Genomic DNA, 18,945 nt, shown 5'->3' with positions numbered 1-18,945 from the left:
GTACATTGGTCGTGTGCAGGGCACCTGTGTGCACAAAGCCAGATTCTACTCTCACCTTCATGGTTTTTACATCCAATAAATTGCTTCTGATTTCCAGCAGTGTGAGATGAGCATCTGGCTCTCAGAGGCCAACTATGAGTTGGTTTAAGTCCATTCAGAAAGTATACCCAACAACACTGGCAAGCCCAGGCTCACAATCCTATAGGAGAAAGTGATCAATGCAGATCAATTTTTAGATGAGAGCTCCTCCAAAGACTTTCCAAGATGATGCAAACAGAAGGAGAATATTATCCAAAATATGCTCAGCACATAGACTTAGGTCTGGTCTACCCTACGAGTTTAGGTTGAATTTAGCAGCATTAAATTGAACTACCCCTGCACCCATCCACACAACGAAGCCATTTTTGTCGGCATAAAGGACTCTTAAAATTGATTTCTGTACTCCTCCCCGACGAGGGGAGTAGCGCTGAAATCGACATTGCTGGTTCGAATTAGGGTTAGTGTGGATGCAATTCGACAGTATTGGCCTCTGGGAGCTATCCCACAGTGCACCATTGTGACCGCTCTGGACAGCGATCTGAACTCGGATGCACTGGCCAGGTAGACAGGAAAAGCTTTGCGAACTTTTGAATTTCATTTCCTGTTTGCCCAGCGTGGAGAGCTGATCAGCACAGGTAACCATGCAGAGCTCATCAGCACAGGTGACCATGGAGTCCCAGAATCGAAAAAGAGCTCCAGGATGGACCATACGGGAGGTACTGGATCTGATCACTGTATGGGGAGACAAATCCGTGCTATCAGAAATCCGTTCCAAAAGATGGAATGCCAAAACATTTGAAAAAAAATCTTCAAGGCCAGATGGACAGAGGCCACAACAGGGACTCAACACAGTGCCGCGTGAAACGTAAGGAGCTGAGACAAGCGTACCAGAAAGCTAAAGAATCAAACGGACGCTCCTGGACAGAGCCACAGACATGCTGCTTCTACGCTGAGCTGCAGGCAATTCTGGTGGGGGGGCCGCCACCACTACCCCACCCCCGTCCATGGACTCCAATGATGGGGTACTCTCAGTCGCCATGCCTGAGGATTTTGCGGACAGTGAAGATGAGAAGGAGGAGGAGGATGACGACGAGGTTGAGAAGACCACACAGCACACCGTTCTCCCCAACAGCCAGGATCTTTTTCTCAAAGTGACTGAAATACCTACCCAAGGTGGTATCCCAGACCACGAAGCTGGAGAAGGGACCTCTGGTGAGTGTACCTTTGTAAATATAAAACATGGCTTAAAAGCAAGCATTTTTTAATGATTCATTTGCCCTGAGGACTTGGGATGCATTCGTGGCCAGTACAGCTACTGGAAAAGTCTGTTAACGTGTCTGGGGATGGAGCAGAAATCCTCCATGAAGCTCTCCTGGAGGTACTCTAAAAGCCTTTGCAGAAGGTTTCTGGATAGAGCAGCCTTATTCCGTCCTCCATGGTAGGACACTTTACCATGTCATGCTAGTAGCAAGTACTCTGGTATCATTGCATAACAAAGCCTGGCAACGTATGGTCCTGGTGTTTGCTGGCATTCAAGCAACATCCGTTCTTTATCTCTGTGTTATCCTCAGGAGAGTGATATCATTCATGGTAACGTGGTTGAAATATGTGAATTTAATTAAGGGGACATTCATAGGTGGCCGTTCCTACTGGCCTGTTTGCCTGTGGCTGAAAAGAAATCCTCCCCGCAGTTAGCCAAGCGGTTGGGGGAGTGGGGCGCACATTGGCACTGAGCTGTTTGTGTTTGGCTAGAAGGGATCTTCCCTGATATCAGCCACGCGGTGCGGTGGGGAGATGGTTAAAGCGGTCATCCCAGAAAAAAGGATGGGGAGGGGAGTTAGTTTGGTTTCTGCTGCTACATGTTAACATGAAAACCGCAGCCCTAAATGGACAACTCAACAGGCTTTGCTTGGTATGGGAAAGGAGGGTGCTGCTTGTTATAAAGGTTCCAGAAGCCAAAAGACTATGGCTTACCATGGCCACCTGCAAGCCGAATTCTGTTGCCCGGTGTGTTTGATGTCTAATACCAAAGCCGCAAGCACTCAATATACGATGCAAAAAATGACCTTGTACCGAAATCACATGTGCTATGTAATGTGAATAGTGTTGTTCACCATGAAAGATAATACCCATTGTTCTGTAAAATGTATCTTTCTCTCCCTTTTTTTCCTCCATCAGCTGCAAATGTTTCAAGCCTCCCTCCTCCGTCCCAAAGGCTACTCAGATAAGGCGGTGAAAAAAAACGCATGCATGCACGCAATGAAATGTTCTCTGAGCTCATGCAGGCCACCCACACTGAAAGATCTCAGCAGAAAGGGTGGAGGGACACAATAGCACAGGACAGGAAAGCGGCCAGTGAACATGATGAGAGGTGGTGGCAGGAAGATCAGAGCATGCACAAAGCAACGCTGGGGCTACTGCGGGAACAAACGGACATGATCCGGCGTCTGGTGGAGGTTCAGGAACGTCAGCTGGAGAGACTGCCGCTGCAGCCCCTGTGTAACCGCCCTCCCTCCTCCCCATGTTCCATAGCCGCCTCCTCACCCAGATGCCCAAGAACGCGTTGGGGGGGGGCTAGGCTTGAGGCACCCAACCACTCCACCCCAGGGACAGAAGGCTGTCATTCACCAAGTATTGAAGTGGCCTCTTCCTTCCCTCCTCCCCTCCTCTCCCACCCCACCCAGGCTACCTTCTGAGTTATCTCCCTATTTTTATAATTAATTAATAAAGAATACATGGTTTTTAAACGATAGTGACTTTATTTCCAATCTGTGATTGAAGGGGGGAGGGCAGTTTGCTTACACGGAATTTTAGAGTCAACCAAGGGTGTGGGTTTTCATCAAGGAGAAACACATAGAACTGTCACACCATAGCCTGGCCAGTCATGAAACTGGTTTTCAAAGCTTCTCTGATGCGCAGCGCTTCCTGATGTGCTCTTCTAATCACCCTGTATCTGGCTGTGCGTAATTGGCTGCCAGGCGATTTGCCTCAACCTCCCACCCTGCCATAAACGTCTCCCCCTTACTTTCAGAGATTGTGAAGCACACAGCAAGCAGCAATAACAATGGGGATATTGGTTTTGCTGAGGTCTGAGCGAGTCAGTAAACTGTGCCAGCGACCCTTCAAATGTCCAAATGCACACTCTACCACCATTCTGCACTTGCTTAGCCTATAGTTGAATAGCTCCTCACTACTGTCCAGGGTCCCTGTGTATGGCTTCATGAGCCAGAGCATTAAGGGGTAGGCTGGGTCCCCAAGGATAACATAATTTCTGCGGGATGTCTGGGGCTCTGACCCGCTTGCATCTGTGTTTCATTAGCAGGCTTGCCTGATATTCTAGGCAGCACTGAATCTCCATTAGACAAAACTTAAAGAAGAGAATGACCTGGGGAGTCATTCCCATTTTTGTCTAGGCGCCCCCGACCGACCTCACGGAGGCCGGCCAGGAGCACCCATGACAGCAGCAGACGGTACACTATGACTGGTAACTGTCTTTGCTAACTTGCAAAGGCAAGAAGCTGCAGCTGCTGCTATGTAGCACTGTAGTACTATGTCTGTCAGCAGCATGCAGTAGACATACGGTGACAGTGAAAAAAGGCTGAACGGGCTCCATGCTTGCTGTGCTATGGCGTCTGCTCAGGCAATCCAGGGAAAAGGGCGTGAAATGGTTGTCTGCCATTGCTTTCACGGAGGGGGGGTTGATTGAGGGCATTTACCCATAACCACCCGCGACAAATTTTTGGCCCCATCAGGCATTGGGAGCTCAACCCAGAATTCCAATGGGCAGCAGGGACTGTGGGAACTGTGGGATAGCTACCACAGTGCACCACTCCGAAAGTCGACGCTTGCCATGGTTCTATGGACGCACACCGTCGAATTAATGTGCTCAGTGTGGACGCATGCACTCGACTTTATACAATCTGTTCCCAAAAATCGACTTCTGTAAAATCGGAGTAATTTTGTACTGTAGACATATCCTTATTTTGGTGCAGAACAGTCCATAAACTCATTAATGTAATGATTGTGTTTGCAACAGGGTCCTACTCTGCCGCTGCTTCAGTTTCCTCTATTTGGGCTTTCCAGTAATTGTACCCACGATCTTCTATGAGGCAACTATCACGCCTTCTCAGGGTCTCCTTAATTAAAATAATGCCACAGTTCAAATGACAACTTAAGCCAAAACAAGCCTTTCCCCATGTCTTCAGTCCCTTGGCGGCTCACCAGTTTTCTCACCTAGGTCCTTCTGCCTGGAATTTCTGTAGTCCTCCTTCCAATGAAGGCTGTTCCTCTTCTTGAAATTTCTGCTCCTGCCCCTTACTGCGGGTAACTACAGACAGTACTTTCCTTCTGGTTGCTGTAGAGATCCCGTTCCTTCATCTTCACTGATCCACTGTCCCCTGTAGGAACCTCCCTGTATGTATCTCTCCACAGTTACCCTTGTATCAGGATTTCAGGCTCCAGCTCTCTCAGGATGCTAAATCCAGCTAAGCAGAGACGCTTAGTCAGGCCCACTCCAGACTCTGGGCTTCTCTGGAAAGCCCTCCTCTATGTTTTTCCAAGCCCCTGCCTTCTGTTCCATCCAGTCTCCTTCCTATAGGAGCCCTACCCTTGGTCTACCGTCACATGATGGCTGGCCACTTGTTCCAGCCCAAACCCATCTCCTTGGACCAGATGACTAGGCACAGATGGGGCTGAGCCCAAATCCCTTCAAGGGCCAGCCCACTCTAATGGAGTGTTCTAAAGGGGGCTTTGGACCGAAATAAGAGACACCTGAGTTCTTATAACTAAAGAGACATACTAAAACATGGTGAGCCAAATTGTTCTGTGCCCTGAATCTACTGAATTCAATGGAATTAAATCAGGGATAATTCATCCCGTTCTTTCACTGATTTATAGGAAAACCACAGTGTGTTTGGACTGTTGCTTTAAGCCACCACATCTCTACAGAGGAATTGGCTCAAACACATCACGTTGGTGGCGGTTCCCACTGGCATTGTTGCCCAGGGCAGGCATGAAATCTCATGGAGCACATGGAGTAGAGGCAAGCTGGGGTCTCTTTTCCCAAACCAAGTACTGCTATTCCATTAAAGTTACACCCATGCACCATTACTGATGGCACTTCCTCTGCCCCACAACCATATGTTAGAAAAATGACATGTCAGGAAAGTGAGAACAGTTAATGGGAAATGGCCCATAAAGTTGAAGATTTGAGACATGACCCAAATACACTGAAAGTCTACTGTGTACTGAAGTGCATGGAAAAATGGTCTCCTACCAGCATGCATTCTGCTTCAGGAGAGGCCAGAGGGGAGTCACAAAGTTTTCAAAGTGCTCTTTAATGGGGAAGCAACCTAGCAGTGCCAAGTGAGTAACTGATTCTTAAACAGCTGTTAAATGTAATATTCTAGGCTGCAGTTCTCATACAGAATTTGCCAAATATAGATTATTAATAAAACATGATTGGTACTTCTGTAAATTCTTCCAGCTGAGGAATTCTAAGGAATACTGGGGACTAAGCCTTTCATGATACACCTGCTAAGGAGGTAAAATATGTGACACTACACCCCATATTCATCATAGTAATATTATGCTATGCTTATGGCATAATTATGATGCATTTTATACAAGATGGGTCATTGGAAAAGTTATGATTTGCTGAATATGATTATCTTCTTTGCATGCATGTATCATTTTGTATCTAAAGTTATGAATATTGACCATGTAGCTGTATTTCATATGTGGTTAGGCCTGGGTGACACCAACTAGGCAAGATGCATCCAGTCTAGATAGCAATATAAGGCAGGGGAGTGTCATCGGTTGTTCTTCACTTCCCCACAACTCAACACCTGAGAGAAGCTCTGAAAGAAAAAGACTTGGAACAGGGGTGGGGAACCCCAGCTGCAAAGCAAGTGCAGCTTGTGCTTTGAAAATTTGCAAGCCTGCTTGTATCAGTCAGGTTGAGAAATTGCTAATTCATATCCAATCTAATATTTTAGGCTTAGTTTGTGGTTTTGTTTATTTACTAGATAATCTGCTTTAATCTGTTTGCCATCAGTTATAATAACTTAAAATCTATATTTTTGAAGTTAATAAACTTGTTTTTACTTTATCTAAACCAGCGTACTTTTGCGTGAAGTGTCTGGGGAAAAATCTCAGCTTGGTTTAACACAGGTTTGTTGCATGTTCCTCTCCACTGAGGGAAAGGCTACCTAGGTAATAAGTCCATACTGGTCAGGGTTTTGACCAGGGCAGGGTGGTACAGCTCTGGGGTCTTAGCCTGGGGAGCTGGGAGTTATTTTGGCTGTAGCCTCTCTATTGTTGGTTCATGCAGTGGCTGGCCACAGACTGCATGCAACGGCAACAGGGCATAGCCCTGCCTGTGTGAATGCTGGTGGGAGTGTAGGACCGGGAACAGCAGCTGTTACAGCAGCACACTGTTGAGAGGGAGCCCAGGCTGGTGAGTCAGAGGGTTCAGAGGTACTCCAGTTCCAGGCAGCACACCGGGGTGAACCTGTCACAATATGATGTTGTAGCGGGGTGGCTACCCCGCTCCTAAAATAGCAGGGGTTAAAAGCAGCCCTGCAGAGGGCTGCAGCTCTAACTGCTGCTAGGCTGATTGGGGAAGTAGCTGCAGTTGGGCCATGCCCCAATTAGGCCACAGCTGGCCTGTATAAAAAGGCTGGGAGCCAGGAGCTCAACAGTCTCTCTCTGCACTTAGAGGCAGGCAGGCAGGCAGGCAGGCAGGCAGGCAGGCAGGCAGGCAGGCAGGCAGGCAGGCAGGCAGGCAGGCAAGCAAGCAAGCAAGCAAGCAAGCAAGCAAGCAAAGGGGTACTGGGGGTCCCAGAGGGCAACCCTGGGGTAGGCCAAGGTAGCAGGTCCAAACCCAACCTTGCCTGTGATGAGTGGCCTATACTGCAGTCTGCCCCAGGGAGCAGGGGCTAGTTGGCAACTGGCAGTAGCCTTATTCTGAGGTGAGGTAGGGCTAATGAGTGGGGGTTCCCCAGGAAGGGGAGACCCTAAGACTGTGGGGTTACTGCCAGGGTATTGCTGGCACAGAGGGCCCGAGGGGGCAACAGTGGGGTTTGTTGCCTGGTGTGCTTTGTGCCAATGAACACACTAGGGTGGAAAAGCAGACAAAGTTTATTCGAGAGCTCTGAATAGGCACTAGGAGACCAGCATGTCTCAAATCAAGTGCACTGAGACAAGCAGTTTTCCATTTTTATTCTTTTTTTCCTTCCACCCCCTCTCCTTCTGCAGTAGTTACATTAAGCAGTAGCAATTACATTTTAAGCAGTTAAGTCATCTTGGCGGCTATAAGTCTAGCTTGTAAGTAATGCTTCTTTGAACTTTTATCTTGTCCTTTTCCCTTTGATCTGTTATCTTGCCTTTCAGCCAGAAGCATGCAGGCCTCATTACTATTGCTTCCCAGCTGCTGGCCTGTGAACCCCTCCTCCCCCCGAGTTACCTAGGGTGATGCCTAGTGACACCAACAAGGGGACAGCATCCCAGGTAAAAGGGCACTGGGGTCCAGGGAGGGACATGGGGGGAGGGGGCAGAGGACAGGCAGACCACTGGCCTGCAGGGGGCGCTCCAATGCTGAATTGAGCTTCTTCCCAGAAGAGACCAGCAGGAGGCGCCACAGGGGTGAGTCCGTTTCCCTAGATGCCCATTTTATAGATGGAGAAACAAGATTGAGACGACTTGCTCAAAGTCACACAGGAAGTCTATGGAAGAACTAGGGTTAGAACTCTGAATTCCTGAATCCTATTTTTGTGCTGTAGCAATGTCCTAATAGACTGCATAAAGGAGAACAAAGAAAGATTAAGTGTAGTGAATCCATGTATTTTTAATATAGTGAGACAGATGCTCACTAGTGTAAACTCTGGCAACTCCATTGGCTAATTTACCCCAGCTGAGGATCTTCCCTAGTACCTCAGCGTTCATTATGCAGCATATTATTTCTTAATTCGATGTTCCTTGGGGTATCCCAATTAGAGGACTTCGGCAGTATTTTATTATTATTTGTTATTATGGTTGGACTCAAGTGGGTGTGTTCTGATTTTGGCTAAGTGTCAGTCAATACTCTGTCTTTCTAATAATAAATTCAAATCTGCCCTGATGTTGGTTATGGTTTTGTGTGCATTGTCTATAAGAAAGTGGAATATTTTATACTTTCCAGGTGAGATTGTAAACTGTTTGGGGCAGGGATTATCTCTTGCTGTTTCTGTACAGTGTCTAGCACAAGCAGTCTAATTTATAATCTCTAATACAAATAATCATAACTAATTATAACAACCACATTTGACATCAAACGAGATAAACCATCAGCTCTTTTAAATAGTTTTTGCCCTGCTGTTATGGGAACAAAATGAAAACCCTGCAAACCTCAGTCTAAGCATTACTATTCTAGATATAACACACTATAGATATATAAGCCAATCCCAGCATTGCTAAAATAAAGCTAGGAACACAGATTTAGTAATCTCAGTAATGAGAATTTCATATAGAAGCATGCAGCTAGCTCACCATCTGCATTGCTGAAATTCACATGTGTAGTAAACCAGATCCCATTTTAAAAAGCAGTAAGTCACCAGGCCCATGTGGTACATGCACCCAAAGGTTCTGAAGGACATAAGAATCAAGTGGCTGAGCTGTTAGCAAAAATATGCATTTACTCATTAAAAAGAACTATACTGGAGGGAAGAAAATATTGTTGTACCTATATTTAAAAATATAGCAGTTTGGTCAATTTGGGAATTACAGAAAAACTAAATTATTGAAAACCTTAAATCACGGGGTGAAATCCTGTACTCATTGAAGTCAATGGGACTTTTGCCATTGACTTCAATGAGTACAGGATTCATCCGTGATTTACACAGAAGTCAGCTATGACAAATGCACTTGGATGTCTTTTTGCGTTCTTTATAGTCTTATTGACCTCATACTGAGGAAAAAGACAGGAGAATAATCCCTGATGAGTCAAGTGTAAAAGTATAATTAGGTAGGCCAAAAAAATAATTTGAAGAGCAACTAACTCAAAAAACAGGGGGGAAAAAGTATCAGAATCAGGCAGCCTGTGCCCCCCCCCGCCCCCCCCCCCCCCCCCCAGAAAAAAATATCAGTGGGACCACTGGATGATTGAGGTACTAAAGGAGCACTCAAGGAAGACAAGACCATTGCAGAGAAGATAAATGAATTCTTTGCATCGGTCTTCACTGTAAATGATGTGAAGGAGATTCCCACACTGGAGTCATTCTTTTTAGTTGATGCATCTGAGGAACTGTCACAAATGGAGGTATTGATAGAGGAGGCTTTGGAACAAATTGATAAATTAAACAGTAATAAGTCACCAGGACCAGATTGAGTTCCTTTAAAACTCTTGGGGAAAACTAATATGAAATTGTAGAACTAGTGTCTGTGGTATGCAACTTATTGTTTATATCAGGTGACTGGAGGATAGCTAATGCAATTCCAATTTTTAAAACAGCCTCCAGAAGTGATCCAGGCAATTGAAGGCCAGTAAGCCTAACTTCAGTATCAGGCAAACTGGTTGTAATTATAGTAAAGAATAGAATTATCAGACATAGATAACATGATTTGTTGGGGAAGAGTAAACATGGATTTTGTAAAGGAAATCATGCCTCACCAATCTTTTAGAATTCTTTGAGGGGGGTCAACAAATGTGATCTATTGGATATAGTACTTGTACTTTCAGAAAGCCTTTGACAAAATCCAAGAATAAAAGCTCTTAAGTAAGCAGTCATGGGATAAAAGGGAAGGTCCTGTCACGTGTAAGTAATAGGTTAAAAGACAGGAAACAAACGCTAGGAATAAGCGGTCGGTTTTCACAGTGGAGAGAGGTAAATAGTGGAATCGGTACTGAGACCAGTGCTCTTCAACATATTCTTAAGTGATCTGGAAAAGGGGGTAGACAGTGAGGTGGCAAAGTTTGCAGATCTTACAAAATTACTCAAGATAGTTCAGTCCAAATCAGACTTTGAAGAGTTATAAAGGGATCGTGCAACACTGAGTGACTGGGCAACAAAATGTCAAATTAAATTCAATGTTGATAAATGCAAAGTAATGCACACTGGAAAACATAATACCAACTAGACATAAAAAATGATGGGGTCTAAATTAGATGTTAACACTCAAGAAAGATCTTGGAGTCATCGTGGATAGTCCTCTGAAAACATCTGCTCAGTGTACAGAAGCAGTCAAAAGCTAACAATGTTAGGAACCATTAGGAAAAGGATACATAATGAAATAGTAAATATCATAATGCCTCTATATAAATCCATAGTACGCCCACACCTTGGATACTGCATGCAGTTCTGGTTGCCCTATCTGAAAAAAGATATATTAGAATTAGAGAAAGTACAGATAAGGGCAACAAAAATGATTAGGGGTATGGAACAGTTTCCATATGAAGGGAGATAAAAATGACTGGGACTGGTCATCTTAAACAAGAAATGACTAACGGAGAATATGGAATAGGTCTAAAAATCATGAATGGTATGGAGAGTGCATAAGAAAGTGTTTACCCCTTCACATAAGACAAGAACCAGGGCCAACCAAATTAATTTAAATTAAATTAATAGGCAGCAGGTTTAAAACAAACAAAAGGAAGTAATTTTTTGCATAACATCCAGTCAATCTGTGGAACACATTGCCAGGGGATGTTAAGAAATCCAAAACTATAACTAGGTTTAAAAAAAAAATTTAGGTAAGTTCCTGGAGGATAGGTCTATCAATGCCTATTAGCCAGGATGGGCAGGGATGCAACTCTGCTCTGGGTGTCCCTAAGCCTCTAACTGACAGATGCTGGGACTGGACAACAGGGGAAGAATCACTTGATGGTTGCCCTATTCTGGTCATTTCCTTTGAAGCTTCTGGCATTGGCCACTGTTGGAAGACAGGATACTGGGCTAGATGGATTGTTGGTCTGACCCAATATGGCCATTACTACATTCTTATGGAGATACAATGATCCATGCTAGGACTGGGCCTTGATCACTGGTCTTCCACAATTAATCCTCTTTTGAAGATTTGTCAGACTGAAGTGTAGGCCCCAATCCAGTCAGACATATAAATGTATAAGGGCAACATCGTCATGATCCTAGGTCTCTAACCTTAACTTTTTTTTATTCTTGTGCACCCATAACTTCTACTGGGCTGCAGGGGATTTTGAATACACAAGGAATTCAAGATGAAGCTCAGAGACTCTCTAACCTTTCTGCTTAGCCTACTAGGGTTGATCCTATTGAGGGCACTGTGATTACCTACTCACATCAATCAGAACAGAATCATATCCCCAAATTGCAAGAAAACAAACTACCTTCCCATTGTCATTACAAAAATAGAATCATAGTCAATACCTAAGTCATGAAATCTATGTTCTATAGCATTTTTTTTTATTTCAGTAAAACTTGTATGCTATGTTATTTATTAGGAAAATGTCTGAGCCCAGAAAACACTAGTCAGTGGACAAAGACAATAAATATATAATGTATGTGTGTATATATATATATACACAAATTGCCCTATACATCTATGCTTATGCCAGTATATCAACAGGCACCAATGTTAACAGAAAATCAGCATGAACAAAATATCAGGGTGTTTGGGGTAGAGGGAGGGTTCAGGCTTCTTTGAGATTCAGCACAACTTCTTTCTAATTAGACGTGCTCTATATATGCATATATAAATTTTGTAAATGCCTTGAGCATGCCAAATCTTATTTTAATTAGACCAAATAAGACTGATGCTTTAGAGAGTTTGAAACTTTAATGTTACATTCAATTCAACTGTAAAATGAAATCAGTGAAAAGCACCAGATTTTCATTTCTCTCTTTTTAAGCAAAAAGAGTAAAAATATAATGACTCATACAACTCCAGCAGATACAGCAGAAGAATTCTCACATCTATTCAGCACACAGAAAGAACAGAGTTTGAAAATACATAATTCTGAGCAAGTATGCAAAACCTAAATGTCAACTAGAGAGGAATTTAAATAAAAACTGGCCCAAGGGGGTGGGGAATCTTAAAGCTGAAATAGGCATCTTGGGAAATATATGTGCTGTGTTGTCAGATGGAGAACTTATTCCGCTTGAATAAAACCATGAGCAGGCTTCCAAGAACCTCATTTTTACAAGTTATTGATCAAACAAGATTTTGAAATTTATTCTGGATTTCTTTTCTTGCTGGGTAACATTATTTGCCCTGCTGAATATTTAATAATGCTTAAACTTTTATTATATTTTTATGGTCACACAAAAAGATTCTAAGCAGATAGTTATTTTTTGGCATATACATTTTTAAAAGTCCTCTTTTTTCCCCTTTTAAAATGAACTGCTGATACATTTTCTTCATACTTTAATGTGAGGAACTCATCTACTATAAGGAGACAATATCCGTGAGAAAGTTCACATTGAAAACTATGGATACCAGGACACGTTAGATTGTCATTTAAAGGATAGAAATTTTAATCTAAAAAATAAATTTATTTTCTGTGGGCCTAATTCTGGCACCCGTACTCACATCAAGCAAACAGCTCTTCATTAAAGCACACGAGCATGGTCTATGCAGACCAATTAGGCACCACACATTAGTGATCACACTCCCATTGATCACATTACCCCAGCATGTTGACAAGTCCAGTTTTATCTGTTGCTCATAGTTCTGTGGATCACAGCGAGTGACTTGTTGGGTCTATTGGCCCATACATCACATTTGTTTGAGATGTATGAAAGCCGAAACAGAGGAACTGTATCTACTGTCAAGTCTTCAGTAATTGTCTTTAAAAAAAAAAAAAAAAATCTCAGACTAGAAAAGATCATTTCTTTACTGAAAATGTGATTGGAAAGATTGAGTGCACTTGGAGTTGCATCTGAACAAAGTGAGCATAATCGGTTAGGTGCACAGTTAGTTAGGACTAAAGGGAAACCCTTAAGAGGATAATAAATTTCAGCAGAGAGAACATCAGAAGAGTGTTAGAAGCGTGGGGTGCAATCAATCAAGGTAAAGCCTTGGAGGGAAAAGACAGCAAAGGGAAATGGAAATACTCAAAGAAAAATGACTGTATCTCTAAGTGTTATGAATTCCAGGGGGAGATAAACAGAGGAGGGGGTAAAAAAAAAAGGCAAGATTAGCAGGGATGAACCAGGAAAAGCAAAAAGTGATGAGGGGCAAGAAATACCACAGCCTTTATATGCAAGTAATAGAACATGAAATACAGAAGAGGAATAGACTGGCTAGAGAATGAAGTTGTTTAAAAATAGCAAAGGAGCAATAAAAAAAGCTTTTGTAGACAGTTAAGATGAGAAGTACATTTTAAAGAGGATTTAAGGAAGAATGACTGTATTTTAAGTTTCCATAAAAATCACAGCCATGATATACTGTAAAATTCTCTACAAATCCTTTTCCACAGTGCTGCCCACCTCACCCCACACTTAGTATGGCTTCCAGTGGTGTGTGGTCACTAGTGTTGCACCTGTTTTGTACTACAAAGTAGTATCCTGATTTCCCCTCATGTAGTTGAAAAATGGAATCAGGTTCTAAGCAATTGAGGGAATACGAGTTAATTAGACAGCTGGTTAGGATTCTGTGACCCTGCCATTTGAGGATAGTCAAAGCAAACCATACTTGGGCCATACCTCTTCCCCAGTACAACGTCTACACTTGAGGCTTGATGGACGTTGCCTAGAAACTAACTATTCCAGCTGTATGTCTGGAGAACTCCCCATCAGCAGGGGAGATGTGGCCAGTTTCTGTCCTCTTTGTGGCAACATACTAAGACTAAGCAGGTAGAGGAGGGGGCCAGTATCTGGCCCTAAAATACTTTTGCCACAAGAGAAATACTGTAATGTTCCCAACTTTGGTCAATAAGCCAAACTGCCCCAACACCAACATACTGACTTTCTACAATTGATTTTACATTTTAAAACTAAAACCTCTTTGCATTATTTCAGCTGTGATATAAAATATGCCTATTGGTTACTCTTCTAGGGCATGACGCAGCTCCCATGTAAGTCAATAGAAAGCTTCCCATTGAAGTAATGGAAGTTGGATCAGGACCCAGGAGAGTTAAATAGATGTAGAACTGCAGGAATCAGGATCAGACTCAGGACGCCAGATCTTCAAGTGCTCAGTGCCCACAATTGGGGCCAGATTGTCAAAGCACTCAGCTCCCATTGTGACACTTATGCTCAGATTTTCAACCAACCTCAGAAGCAACCTGCCTGCTGAGCTCTTTTTTAAAATCTGGTCACTTATTTTGGTGCTTAAGTGGAAGCAGAACTTGCCTGAAAATTCTGGCCTCAGAGTCTGAGCTTCCATTTTAAACACGGGGGTAAAATAACTGTACTAAAGTGAATGGGAGTTTTACCATTGACTTCACCTGAGATTTAAAAAAAAAAAAATCCTTTTTTATCCCCTCCCTCTTCTTGTTTTCTTCCTTTCTTTTGATTTCTCTCTTTATTTCAAATACTCTGTTTTAAACATTAAAAATATACAACATGTTGACCCTGCTCTGGCCCTGTCTTCTCATAGCTGTGAATTCTGTGCTCAGGAAACTCAAAAATATTCAGGTTTCTAATGCAATATTGACTTGGTTCAGTTGGATAACTGTAGTGTTTTTCTCCACTGATGTTAATTTATATGTCAATATAGATTTTATATAAATAGCTATAACTAGTGTTATGGTTGTCTAATCAAGGGCCTTTTCACTTTTAACTTTCCAAATATTTCATCCTTCATGTTGAAACTTTTCAGGACTGATCTCTGCCCATAAGTGATTTTTTTTTAAAAGTTTGGGAAAAAGTGGTTTGAATATTTTTGAGAGAAAGAAAAGTTTGTGTGTGAGGGAACAAAAACAAAAACTTCCCCCATATGAAATAAATTAATTAATATTGCTGTATGTTCCCCCATCCCCCACCTCTCCCTGTACCCCTTACAGTTCTAGCACTGAAAATTTAAATTTCTCATAGAAACTGTCCTCATTGAGTAAAAATCCTATGTGTGTGTTTCAGTGGAAAATAACTTCTCTTGTAGTTATTTGAGTTAGAAAATAACCAGTTCATCCATATACTTTATTTTTTAAGCTACCTTTGCCAGTGTTCTTTTAGCCACCTCTACTAGCGTCCAATCCAGCTTCCTTTCATTGTAAATGCAAATATTCCAATTAGCCAAAGTGGTGAGAAAATGGAGGGAAATGTTCATGAAAATATTACTGAATTTTCATCTGTTTTTGATGGAATTTCATTTTTATCAAAAATTTCCCAACCACCTCTGTAGTTGGTTATAAAACCAACTGTCTAGTTGGCAGCTGGTTTCAAGCAGAGTGCCCCAAGGGTCAGTCCTGGGGCCTTTATTAATGTCTTCATTAATGATCTGGAGGATGGTGTGGACTGCACTCTCAGCAAGTTTGCAGATTACACTAAACTGGGAGGCATGGTAGATACACTGGAGGGTAGGGATCGGATACAGAGGGACCTAGACAAATTAGAGGATTGGGCCAAAAAAAAACCTGATGAGGTTCAACAAGGACAATTGCAGAGTCCTGCACTTCGGACGGAAGAATCCTATGCACTGCTACAGACTAGGGACCGAATGGCTAGGAAGCAGTTCTGCAGAAAAGGACCTGGGGTCTAACAGTCTAACGTCTGTACCAGGCAAATTAGTCGAAACAATAGTTAAGAATAAAATTGTGCGACACATAGAAAAACAGAAACTGTTGAGCAATAGTCAACATGGTTTCTGTAAAGGGAAATCATGTCTTACTAATCTATTAGAATTCTTTGAAGGGGTCAACAAACATGTGGACAAAGGGGATCCAGTGGACATAGTGTACTTAGATTTCCAGAAAGCCTTTGACAAGGTCCCTCACCAAAGGCTCTTATGTAAATTAAGCTGCCATGGGATAAAAGGGAAGGTCCTTTCATGGATTGAGAACTGGTTAAAAGACAGGGAACAAAGGGTAGGAATAAATGGTAAATTCTCAGAATGGAGAGGGGTAACTAGTGGTGTTCCCCAAGGGTCAGTCAGACCCTATTCAATTTATTCATAAATGATCTGGAGAAAGGGGTAAACAGTGAGGTGCCAAAGTTTGCAGATGATACTAAACTGCTAAAGATAGTTAAGTCCAAAGCAGACTGTGAAGAACTTCAAAAAGATCTCACAAAACTAAGTGATTGGGCAACAAAATGGCAAATGAAATTTAATGTGGATAAATGTAAAGTAATGCACATTGGAAAAAATAACCCCAACTATACATATAATATGATGGGGGCTAATTTAGTTACAACAAGTCAGGAAAAAGATCTTGGAGTCATCGTGGATAGTTCTCTAAAAATGTCCACGCAGTGTGCAGAGGCGGTCAAAAAAGCAAACAGGATATTAGGAATCATTAAAAAGGGGATAAAGAATAAGACAGAATATATTATTGCCCTTATATAAATCGATGGTACGCCCTCATCTTGAATACTGCGTACAGATGTGTTCTCCTCATCTCAAAAAAGATATACTGGCACTAGAAAAGGTTCAGAAAAGGGCAACTAAAATGATTAGGGGTTTGGAATGGGTCCCATACGAGGAGAGATTAAAGAGGCTAGGACTCTTCAGCTTGGAAAAGAGGAGACTAAGGGGGGATATGATAGAGGTATATAAAATCATGAGTAATGTGGAGAAAGTGGATAAGGAAAAGTTATTTACTTATTCCCATAATACAAGAACAAGGTCATCAAATGAAATTAATAGGCAGCAGGTTTAAAACAAATACAAGGAAGTTCTTCTTCACGCAGCGCACAGTCAACTTGTGGAACTCCTTACCTGAGAAGGTTGTGAAGGCTAGGACTATAACAGAGTTTAAAAGAGAACTGGATAAATTCATGGTGGTTAAGTCCATTAATGGCTATTAGACAGGACGGGTAAGGAATGGTGTCCCTAGCCTCTGTCAGAGGATGGAGATGGATGGCAGGAGAGAGATCACTTGATCATTGCCTGTTAGGTTCACTCCCTCTGGGGCACCTGGAATTGGCCACTATCAGTAGACAGTATACTGGGCTAGATGGACCTTTGGTCTGACCCGGTACGGCCTTTCTTATGTTCTTATGGGTTACAGTGGACGAGAAGCAGGATATGAGTCAACAGTGTGCTCTTGTTGCCAAGAAGGCTAACGGCATTTTGGGCTGTATAAGTAGGGGCATTGCCAGCAGATCGAGGAACGTGATCATTCCCCTTTATTCGACATTGGTGAGGCCTAATCTGGAGTACTGTGTCCAGTTTTGGGCCCCACACTACAAGAACGATGTGGAAATATTGGAAAGAGTCCAGTGGAGGGCAACAAAAATGATTAGGGGTCTGGAGCACATGACTTATGAGGAGAGGCTGAGGGAACTGGGATTGTTTAGTCTCCAGAAGAGAAGAATTGGGGGGGGGGGATTTGATAGCTGCTTTCAATACCTGAAAGGAGGTTCCAAAGAGGATGGAGCTCGGCTGTTCTCAGTGGTGGCAGATGACAGACAAGGAGCAATGGTCTCAAGTTGCAGTGGGGGAAGTCTAGGTTGGATATTAGGAAACACTTTCACTAGGAGGGTGGTGAAGCACTGGAATGGGTTACCTAGGGAGGTGGTGGAATCTCCTTCCTTGGAGGTTTTTAAGGCCGGCTTGACAAAACCCTGGCTGGGATGATTTAGTTGGGAATTGGTCCTGCTTTGAGCAGGGGATTGGACTAGATGACCTCCTGAGGTCCCTTCCAACCCTGATATTCTATGAATAGTTTTTTTTTTATAAATAGTAAAAAAAAGAATGGAAAATTCTCTTTCCCCCCTCCCCCCAAATTTTCATTTTAGTCAAAATTATCCAAACAGGCCCGTCCATAAACTTAAAGGAAAATTGAATTGCCCGCTCAATGAGGAAAGATTGCACCATGGTTTCATGCATGGGGGTCTTTCCATTGGGTTCAATGGCTTTGGATCAGGTCCAGCATGAGACAAGGATCTGTGTCTGGAATATATGAAAGAACTGTAGCTGCCATGTCACTTATTTAGATACCTTGACTCACTTTTTGATTTATGGAGTCCTACATTTGGATTTTATTCCCTACTACATTTGATTCAGTTCTAAAAGCCACTATCATCAGGTGGGAGAACATAAAATTCTATAAGCTTCTCGTCCTTATATTTCTTCATGGTCTGTCAATGTCTATGGCTTGTACACTATTTTCTCTTATAAAGTTGCCTTATATGATTAAAAACCAAACCCAGGCAATTAGTCATTGGGATAATATTTACTTTCTAAATATTATTTATTTTAGCTTTACTAAACACAGCCACATGTATTCCACCTGACGCACATACACCCAGGAACAGTTTGTTCGCCTGCCACTGTAGAGGCAACTGCCAACAAGAGAAATGAATCTTTCATTATAAAAGTAATTGCTGACAAGATTTTCTGAGAAATGAGATGGTAAAATCTGCCAAATAACCACACATTTTGTCAAATAATGGCAAGTTCATGAAGGATAAACAAGCTTGTACTTGATTTTACATTCCCCGCCCCCATGAAACTTTCCCAACTTCTGCAAAATGAACTACAGCTCTAGTCAAAATTGAGCTCCACAAAAGGTAATTAATCCCATGCTTTGTGCTAGTAAATTGAGCCACCTAAAGTAATTGCCAGCACATTGTTGGTGCTGAAAAAATAAATAAACAATAGTGCAAATGATATCATGGAAGACTGACTTTGGGGGCTATGTTTGAGAAAGTGTCTTCATGACTTTTAATTCATGCCCATCATATCACAAGGCCCTCTCAGTGAACAAAATGTAGGCAGTTGTCAGAAAAAAAAATTGAAGGAATGATGACATCTCAGCCCAATATTAACTCAGGGACTGAAACTAATCCTAAC

The sequence above is a fragment of the Trachemys scripta genome, chromosome 3, assembly GCF_013100865.1.
Source record: "Trachemys scripta elegans isolate TJP31775 chromosome 3, CAS_Tse_1.0, whole genome shotgun sequence".
Classification (NCBI taxonomy): Eukaryota; Metazoa; Chordata; order Testudines; family Emydidae; genus Trachemys; species Trachemys scripta.
Note: the sequence above shows the minus strand (reverse complement) of the source record.